At 50.6% G+C, this 10,647-nt stretch overlaps 1 non-coding gene across 1 annotated transcript; it reads left to right on the top strand.

Moving 5' to 3' along the window:
* The first annotated feature begins 10,213 nt into the window (after positions 1-10,213).
* trnal-cag (transfer RNA leucine (anticodon CAG)) lies at positions 10,214-10,295 on the top strand. The gene has a single exon. It is a non-coding gene; the product is annotated as a tRNA-Leu (tRNA).
* Positions 10,296-10,647: the final 352 nt, after the last annotated feature.

Below are 10,647 nucleotides of genomic sequence, written 5' to 3'. Positions count from 1 at the left end.
CTGGAATAAATAGGGAGAGAGGGGGAGGAGGACCGAAGATGGAGAGTAAAGAAGATAGGTGGAGAGAGTGTAGGTGGGGAGGCAGGGAGGGGATAGGTCGGTCCAGGGAAGACGGACAGGTCAAGGAGGTGGGATGAGGTTAGTAGGTAGCTGGGGGTGCGGCTTGGGGTGGGAGGAAGGGATGGGTGAGAGGACGAACCGGTTAGGGAGGCAGAGACAGGTTGGACAGGTTTTGGGATGCAGTAGGTGGGGGGGAAGAGCTGGGCTGGTTGTGTGGTACAGTGGGGGGAGGGGACGAACTGGGCTGGTTTAGGGATGCAGTAGGGGAAGGGGAGATTTTGAAACTGGTGAAGTCCACATTGATACCATATGGCTGCAGGGTTCCCTGCAAAGGACCCCTGCTGTTTTTCATCCTCCGCAGGATCCACAGACTGAACACCCAGTTCCACTCAGCTTTAATGGACACCAAAAATCGTAAGTACAACCAACTCACGGGCCCCTGCCACCCACAAGAGGATTCCTGCGCCTCCCAAATCCCGACTCTGTCCCTGCCCCTCCCCCACCATGCACCCGCCGCCATTGACCATGAGGACACGGCCGGAGACCCCACTGATGACGTCACATCCGCCTCCGCCGGCCACAGAACTTCCGGAACCGCTGCTGCAGTCACCACCTTCACGTCCAGGGACAACACCCCACACACTACCCTCACCGCAGCTGCAGCCGCCCACCCCCATCCTCCAACCGCCGACGGAACCCCGCCCACGGTCGACACCGACGGAACCCCGCCCACGGCCGACGGAACCCCGCCCACGGCCGACGGAACCCCGCCCACGGCCGACGACCTCATCGCTCCGCCCACAACCTCCACAGCCAGCAACCCCAGAGGAGACAGCCACACTGAGCCCTGCCGCATCTTCACCATCCCCCCAGACCTCCCACTGACTGAGGACGAACGGCAAGTCCTTAGCAAGGGGCTCACCTTTGTCCCCCTACAACCACACATCAACGAATACCAGTCACGGTTGGATATAGAGCAGTTTTTCCGCTGTCTTCGCCTCCATGCCTACTTCTTCAACCGGGAACCCAACCCTCCTTCCACTGACCCCTTCACCCGCTTCCAACACAAGTCCTCCTCCTGGACACCACCCCCAGGCCTCCTACCTTCCCTCGACCTCTTCATCTCCAACTGCCGTCGAGACATTAACCGCCTCAACCTCTCCACCCCTCTCACCCACTCCAACCTCTCCCCCGCAGAACGGGCAGCCCTCCGCTCCCTCCGCTCCAACCCCAACCTCACCATCAAACCCGCAGACAAGGGTGGCACAGTGGTAGTATGGCGCACTGACCTCTACATCGCCGAGGCCAGATGCCAACTCTCCGACACCACCTCCTACCGCCTCCTCGATCATGACCCCACACCCGAGCACCAAACCATCATCTCCAACACCATTCACGACCTCATCACCACAGGGGACCTCCCACCCACAGCCTCCAACCTCATTGTTCCCCAACCCCGCACGGCCCGTTTCTATCTCCTTCCCAAAATCCACAAACCTGCCTGCCCTGGTCGACCCATCGTCTCAGCCTGCTCCTGCCCCACCGAACTCATCTCCACCTATCTGGACTCCATTTTCTCCCCTTTGGTCCAGGAACTCCCCACCTACGTCCGTGACACCACCCACGCCCTCCACCTCCTCCAGGACTTCCAATTCCCTGGCCCCCAACACCTCATATTCACCATGGACGTCCAGTCCCTGTACACCTGCATTCCGCATGGAGATGGCCTCAAGGCCCTCCGCTTCTTCCTATCTCGCAGGCCCGACCAGTCCCCCTCCACCGACACTCTCATCCGCCTAGCTGAACTCGTCCACACACTCAACAACTTCTCTTTTGACTCCTCCCACTTCCTACAGACTAAGGGGTTGGCCTTGGGCACCCGCATGGGCCCCAGCTATGCCTGCCTCTTTGTAGGTTACGTGGAACAGTCCATCTTCCGCACCTACACAGGCCCCAAACCCCACCTCATCCGCCGGTACATTGATGACTGTATCGGCGCCGCCTCTTGCTCCCCAGAGGAGCTCGAACAGTTCATCCACTTCACCAACACCTTCCACCCCAACCTTCAGTTCACCTGGGCCACCTCCAGCACATCCCTCACCTTCCTGGACCTCTCAGTCTCCATCTCAGGCAACCAGCTTGTAACTGATGTCCATTTCAAGCCCACCGACTCCCACAGCTACCTAGAATACACCTCCTCCCACCCACCCTCTTGAAAAAATTCCATCCCCTTTTCCCAATTTCTCTGCCTCCGCCGCATCTGCTCCCATGAAAAGACATTCCACTCCCGCACATCCCAGATGTCCAAGTTCTTGAAGGACCGCAACTTTCCCCCCATAGTGATCGAGAACGCCCTTGACCGCGTCTCCCATATTTCCCGCAACACATCCCTCACACCGCGCCCCCGCCACAACCGCCCCAAGAGGAGCCCCCTCGTTCTCACACACCACCCTACCAACCTCCGGATACAACGCATTATCCTCAGACACTTCCGCCATTTACAATCCGACCCCACCACCCAAGACATTTTTCCATCCCCTCCCCTGTCAGCTTTCCGGAGAGACCACTCTCTCCGTGACTCCCTTGTTCGCTCCACACTGCCCTCCAACCCCACCACACCCGGCACCTTCCCCTGCAACCGCAGGAAATACTACACCTGTCCCCACACCTCCTCCCTCACCCCCATCCCAGGCCCCAAGATGACATTCCACATTACGCAGAGGTTCACCTGCACATCTGCCAATGTGGTATACTGCATCCACTGTACCCGGTGTGGCTTCCTCTACATTGGGGAAACCAAGCGGAGTCTTGGGGACCGCTTTGCAGAACACCTCCGCTCAGTTCGCAACAAACAACTGCACCTCCAAGTCGCAAACCATTTCCACTCCCCCTCCCATTCTCTAGATGACATGTCCATCATGGGCCTCCTGCAGTGCCACAATGATGCCACCCGAAGGTTGCAGGAACAGCAACTCATATTCCGCCTGGGAACCCTGCAGCCATATGGTATCAATGTGGACTTCACCAGTTTCAAAATCTCCCCTTCCCCTACTGCATCCCTAAACCAGCCCAGATCGTCCCCTCTCCCCACTGCACCACACAACCAGTCCAGCTCTTCCGCCCCACCCACTGCATCCCAAAACCAGTCCAACCTGTCTCTGCCTCCCTAACCGGTTCTTCCTCTCACCCATCCCTTCCTCCCACCCCAAGCCGCACCCCCAGCTACCTACTAATCTCATCCCACCTCCTTGACCTGTCCGTCTTCCCTGGACCGACCTATCCCCTCCCTACCTCCCCACCTACACTCTCTCCACCTATCTTCTTTACTCTCCATCTTCGGTCCGCCTCCCCCTCTCTCCCTATTTATTCCAGTTCCCTCTCCCCATCCCCCTCTCTGATGAAGGGTCTGGGCCCGAAACGTCAGCTTTTGTGCTCCTGAGATGCTGCTTGGCCTGCTGTGTTCATCCAGCCTCACATTTTATTATCTTCATTTTCTCGGTGCCGTTCGAGGAAGTTTGCTGCCTTTAATACTGCCAGGTTCGTCAGTGTTCTCTGTGATTTCTCGTTGTTTCTCGAACCCGAGGGATTTTAAACCTCAGTGTCTGTGTTCTTCTGCGTGCCTCAATGAGTGCCACTTGTCTGAACTGCTGAACACGTTGTTACTGTCCAAAACTACCCATGTCGATCAGTTTTCTGGATTTGCATTGTAATTGAGCTCAGAAATAAAAGAAAGCTGGTTTACAAAACATCAAAGGACATTTTCCTCTTTCTGCCTACCATGCTTGCCAAGAGCACAAGACGGCCACGTTTCGAAACAACATAGCATATTCTTTCCTAATAAAAAGAGGAAAGAGTAACAGAGAATGCAGAAAGGCCATACAATATTTCTGGAATGGCAAGGATTTTATTCCATGAATAGACTGGGATTTTTATCCACCAACGGTCAACAGCGATATTTGGAATGAAATCCAATGTAAGAGGTGACTGCGAGCAACAAACTTGCTGCAATCTGTGGTGATGCTGCCTTCAAGAAGTGTTCCCAATGGGCCAATGGCACAAACACACTCGCAATTTCTCATCCGAGATAGTACAAACTGCCAATGTCAGAGAAAACACAGTGTGGAGCTGGAGGAGCATAGCACGCCAGGCTGCATCAGAGTTACAGGTAATGTATGTCAGTGTCAGTGTGTGGGTGGAGGGGGACTGGTTGGGCCTGTGGTAGAGGAAGAAGCGGAGGGCTTTTAGATGAATCATGTGGGGAATGTAAGTGTACAGGGATTGGACGTCCATGGGTAGGATGAGATGATGAGGGCCAGGGAACAGGAAGTGTTGGAGGAGGTGGAGGATGTGGGTGGTGTCCCAGACATACGTGGGGAGTACCTGGACAGTAGACGAGAGCTAGGTAAACTCACGCTAGACTACAGCTCCTGACACCCACCTTCCCACAAGAATGTGATCCTGTACTCCCAGTTCTACCACCTCCACCGCATCTGCTCCCCAGACGAGGCATTCCACTGCCTAACATCCCAGATGCCCTCTTATTCTAAGGACTCGAAAATGCTCTTGACTGCATCTCTTGCGTTTCCTGCATGTCTGCCCTCACATCCCCTCCCCTGAACAATAACAAAGACAGAATCCCCCTTGTCCTCACATATCACCTCAATAACTTCAGCATCCAATGCATCATTCTCCACCAAATCTGCCACCTGCAAACCAACCACACAACTAAAGATATATTTCCCTCTGAAACCCTGTCTGCCTTTTGCAGGGACCATGCTCTCCATGACTCCCTCGTCCGCTCCACACTCCCACCAGCCTCACCAACCCCGGCACCTTTCCCTGCAACCACAGAAAGTGCTACACCTGCCCCTACACCTCTCCACTCACCCACATCCAAGGAACCAAAAAACCCTTTCAGATTAGGCAGAGACTCACCTGCACATACGTCAATGTGGTCTATTGCATCCGCTGATCCCAATGTAGCCTCTTCTACATTCATTAGGCCATGGGGAGTCTCAAGACCACATTGTTTAGCACATGCTCTCTGTTTGCGATAAACAACAACACTTTTCAGTCGCAAACCATTTTGACTCCCCCTCCCACACCCTGGATGACATGTCCACCACGGGCCCCCTCTAGTTTCACAACTTTGCCACCCAGAAACTGGAGGAGCAGCATGTCACATTCTGCGTTAGTAGCTTACAACCCAATGGTCTCAAAATGGGCTTAAACAGTTTCAAAATCTCCCCACCCCCAGCCTCATCCCATGACCAACCCTCCCTCTCATCCCTGCCTCCTTGACCTGACACAACCTGTCCATCTTCTCTCCCACCGATCTGCCCCTCCCACCCCATTGACCAATCCCCACCACTGCCCACCTGCTCTCACCTATCACCACCCCACCTCCCTTCCCCAGCCCCAGCCCTCCCCGCTCTGTTTATTTCCCAGCTCCCTTCCACCTCATCCGTTTCTGAAGAAGGGTCAACCTTCCTGCTCCTCTGATGCTGCCTGGCCTGCTGTGCTTCCCCAGCTCCTCACTGTGTTATTTATGGCTGCCAAGACCTGGTTTATAAATCCCCAGGTGTGTCACTCAAACCCCTCTGTCCTTCCAAATCCCAGTACATCCAGTCAGTTCCCAGCTCTTACTACCTGCAATATCCCCACCCCCCGCTCTCTGCCCTGCCACCTGGTACAGAGTAAACCAAGAGGCTTCTTTGTGAGATTAAAGGGGAAAGCGGGGTGGGAGGAGATGTGAGAGAAAGCAGCAACTCAAAATTTCAGTCTAACAACTCCTGTCTGACCCTCCGCAACCTCCCCCGCACACATTCACTCTGTGTCTCTCACACTCATTCATGCATGAGCACACACACACACACACACACACACACACACACACACACAAATTGGGCGCAGACCTGATATACATAGAGAGATAAACCAGCTACATCACCCTTTTATTCACTCAGAGATAATAAGAACTATCGATACTGGGGTCAGAAATAACACGGAGTGGAGCTGGAGGAGCACAGCATGTCAGGCAGCATCAGAGGATTTGTCCCACTTTCGCATTGAAACTTCACTAGAAAAAGCTGGGATTTATCTGATTGACAGAAACTGTGTTAAAGATGGTTGAACTCAGGGCAGTGTCAATTAATGCACAAATGTTGTATCTGTGGGCTGTATTTCTGTCTGGCTGTGTGTTTTTGTGTGTATGTGCCAGATGTTTCTTATGTGTGTGTATATTTCTGTGCATCTGTCTATGTGTCAGTGAGTCTGCATGCACGCATTTGTCTGTGTGTATATGTGTGCCAGTATGTCTGCACTTGTATGTTTCTATGTGCATAGGTGGGTCAGTGTGACTGTCTGTGTGTTTGTTAGTTTGTCTGCGTGTGTGTCATTGAGTCTGTATGTGTGTGGATCAGTGTATCTGCATGTGACTATCTTTCTATATGTGTATGTGTGTGCCTGTGTGTATTTGTCTCTGTGTGTCTGCAAGCTTGTGTTGCCATGTGTTTGTCTGTGTGTGTTAGCATCTGTCTACATGTGTATGTCTCTCTGTGTATGTGTGTGTCAGTGTGCTTGTGTGTGTCTATGCCAGCATGGCTGTTTGTGTGTGTGTTTCTGTGGGTCTGTATGTGTGTGTTTCTGTTTATCAGGGTGTGTGTCAGTATCTGCTTTTATGTCTGTCTCTCTATGTGTATGTCTCTGTGTCTATGTATATACGTGTGTGTATCAATGTATCTGTGTGTGTCTCTGTCTCCGTGTGTATGCATGTGTATCAATGTGTCACTCTGATTGAATGTGTGTGTGTGTTTGTGTGTGTGTGTGTTAGTTTATACGGGTTTGTGTATTCCTGTATTTGTGCGCGTCTCAGTGCAGCAGGCTCTCTGTTGCTTTAAGATGTATCATTTGAAAATGGGGCTAACCACCCTCCCACTGTCTCTCAGTCTGTACCTCTTGTGTATAAAGTGATACAACGGTCATGTTGATGTGTGTGCATATGTGTGTCTGTGCGTGGTTGTGTCGGTATTCCTATCTCTATCTGCAGTGCGACTCGCTGGAGGCAAGTTTAAATGAATGAATGAATTAATTAATTAGTTAAAAAGTGATGAATCAAAGTCTCACCCTCCCTCTCGTGTTTAAAGTGATACAATATCACCCTCTGGCGGACGCCTCTACACAAGTGGCAGAACTTTTTTTGGAGAAAGCAACGGAGCCTGTGAATCCTGTTGCAGAGATAGTAGGAACTGCTGATGCCGGAGAATCTGCGATAACACGTTGTGAAGCCGATGAACGCAGCAGGTCAAGCAGCACCAGCGGAGAGGGAAAACTTGACATTTCGGGACGGGACACTTCTTCAGAAATGGGGGAGGGAAAATTGATTCTGAAATAAATAGGGAGACGGGGGAAGCAGATAGAAAATGGATACAAGAGGTTGCAGCGGGGAGGGATGAACTGAGTTTATTTCGAGGGACGAGGGTAACATCTTTAAGGAAGGCATCCTAGTTTGCAGTTGTTTCGTGCTTTAAACAATGTCTTTGTACACACAGAGCAGTCTTGGCCGATCGATGTTGCCCCTTAAATATGAGCAGGAGGAGAGATGAACAAGCCCACTGCTGGTCTCATACCCTTCACTTGTGAATACTTTTCCCAATTAGGATCTGAGAGAGTAGATTACAAAACAATACAAATTGCCGAAAGTGCAATAAAATTAACCATGTCTCCTTACAAAACGGCTCACGTAAGCGTGTCTGGATACAGTTGCAGAAGAAAGACTCCATTTATTGTGTATAATGTCAGGAAAACTGTCCAAAGTCAAAACATTTCCACATTTGCCGAGGGAACACATACATTTCTGAACATGAGCATGTTTTACTCTGAGGAGCTTCAGCATAATTAGAATCCTCTCCACAACAGCATAGTGTGAATCTGTGTGTGTGTGTGTGTGTGCATCTGTTGACGCTGCCGTGAGCTGCTCTCTCCCTCTGACTGAACCCGTGATTGTTTTCACGCGCCACCTTTCCCTCTGCAGTAGCGTGTGACGGCCAGCAGAGGGAACCAATGCATTACTTTGAACAAAAAGGAGCAATTAAGGAGCAGCAAACTTCTACTTTCTCTCTCCAACTGGTTCCATCCCTTTCTCCCTCTCTGTATCAGCGTTTGTATGTGTGCGTATGTGTGTCAGTGTCTGTATGCAGATGTTTGTCTCAGTGTGTGTCTCTGCATCTGTGTGCTTCTGTCTCAATGTGTGTCTGTAATGGCTGCGTGTTTGTGCCTGTGGCTCTTTCCAGTGGGCTATCTGTTGTTTTGGGGTTGAATCCATTGAAACGGCGTTACCTTCCTTCCGTGCTTTTTCTCTGTCTCTCCCTCTTGAGTCTCAAATTATTACAATGGTCATGTTGACATGTGTCTGCATATGTGTTTGTATCTGTTTTTTTTCCTGGTTGCAATTGGACTCACTGGGGATCCAGGTTCAAATCCTGCCACAGCAGATGGTCTCATCTGAATTGGAGAAGATACCTCGAATTAAGAATCTAATGATGACTATGTTGAGGTAGGATGGCTCACCGAGCTGGTTTGTTGTTCTGCAGACGTTTCGCTACCGTGCTTGGTAAAATCCTCAGTGCAGCTTCTGATGAAGTGTCGGTGTGTTTTCCCACCCGGTTTTTAAACTCTTGGGTCTGTTCCGATGGATTGCCTCACTTCCGGGTTTCCTCCATCGTGGAATGTATATGGGGCTGAGTTAATGTGTTTCTTAATAGCCTGCTTCGTGCAGTGCCATGCTTCCAGGAATTCTCGTGTTTGTCTCTGCCTAGCCTGCCCCAGGATCTTGGTGTTGTCCCAGTTGAAGTGGCGGTTCTCCTTGTCTATGTGGATTGAGATGAGTCAGTATTGGTCGTGTCTTTTTGTAGCCAGTTGTTCAACGATAATGAATATCCAAAGAACTGGGTCAGGAGATGCCTACAGGAACAGCATCAGAAAGATTCTACACGCCCCCGACACACTCATCACACTACCCTACATCAGGAACACGTCAGAACTCACCACAAGACATCTAAGGCCACTGGGCATCAGGGTGGCACACAAACCCACATCAAACCTACGACAAGTGACCACCCGAACTAAAGACCTACTCCACACCATGGACAGGACCAATGTCATCTACAAAATCCCCTGCAGAGTCTGTGAGAAACACTACGTTGGACAAACGGGAAGGGAACTAACAACAGTAAGAGAACACCAACCCTAACCCTGACTTAATCAGTCAGCAGGATGTGAAATGCTGGTGTCTCAGGCACGAGAGCTTTTCACTTCTTGAACAAAAAGCAATTGCATGCTGTGAGTATCACTGTGACATCTCTGATCATATTTTACATTCAGAAACTGCCTTTTGTGCAACTCTAAATAAGCACCGTGGAATTTTGTAAATTTTACTCAGTTGCTGTTCCTTGTCTCCCACTCCGGTTTCCAATTCAGCTGGCTGCCGCCTGAAATTTGTTCATGTCCAGGATTGGAAAGCTGCACAGAGAAACGTTGGGGTAAGGAGAAAGGCAAGCAAGATGGCAGCTCGTAGCTGCACCGAGGTTCGAAAAGCCTCCCAATGTGATTTGTCGTTCTTGAATTCTAATGCTGGCTCAGTTTTTCAGACAGGGTTATCTTTCAGCCACTTACACTGCAAAACTGGTGTGTAAGTCTCAGTATGCTGCACGGTGTGAACTGGTGCACGATCTGCTCAGCTTGGTGCATTTCCCCAGTAGCCCGGTGGTTTTCACATTATGTGTTAACGCCAGAGTTGTTCAGTTTCGAACAAAGGGTGAAATCATTCACCATCGTGAAAGTCTAAATTCCAGAAATGCCGTGCGGTTCATGTTTTCTTTATCCAAGCATAACTGTATACACTTTCTCCCAGGCACATTACATTTGTTGCCTAATTGAGTGTCACAAGATGCTCTCAGCTTTCTGTTGATTTTTGATTTGATCGAGCTGTTGTCAGCATCTTGTGGGAAAAGAATGTTTTAGTTAGGCACTGCCCGGCAGCTAAGAAAATGGATGAACAAGACAGGGATCCTTGAAGTCTTTCGCTGTGCCTCTGCTTTTGTTGTTTTGCAGTAACAACATCAGAAAGAATCATATTTGTCCCTCCTGTATGGGTGGTAGTGTGGCCGAGCGGTCTAAGGCGCTGGAGTCAGGTTCCAGTCTCCTCGGAGGCGTGGGTTCGAATCCCACCGCTGCCATTATGGTTGGCTGTTCTGCTGAAGCTGGGTAGGGAAGACTTGTGTTTCAGTTGAAAGTAACAGAAGGCAAGGTTTTGTTTCTAATCAATGAACAATGCAGGTGAGCACAGAGCATCCGCTCTTCATTTCCATCGTGTTAGAGGTTATCAGTTTCATTATGGAAATGGAGAGAGTGGACAACCTTCGTCTACCTCGCCGATATTGACCAGATATCCTAAATTAACGCAGCCCCATTTGCCAGCATTTGGCCAATATCCCTCTAAGCCCTCCCGATTCACACACACATTTGGATCCGTTGGAAATGTTGTAATTTTACCAGGCGCCACCAATACGTCTGGCAGTTTAATGCATG

This window comes from Stegostoma tigrinum, chromosome 11 (assembly GCF_030684315.1).
Source record: "Stegostoma tigrinum isolate sSteTig4 chromosome 11, sSteTig4.hap1, whole genome shotgun sequence".
Classification (NCBI taxonomy): Eukaryota; Metazoa; Chordata; class Chondrichthyes; order Orectolobiformes; family Stegostomatidae; genus Stegostoma; species Stegostoma tigrinum.
This window is presented reverse-complemented; position numbering and strand designations above follow the sequence as displayed.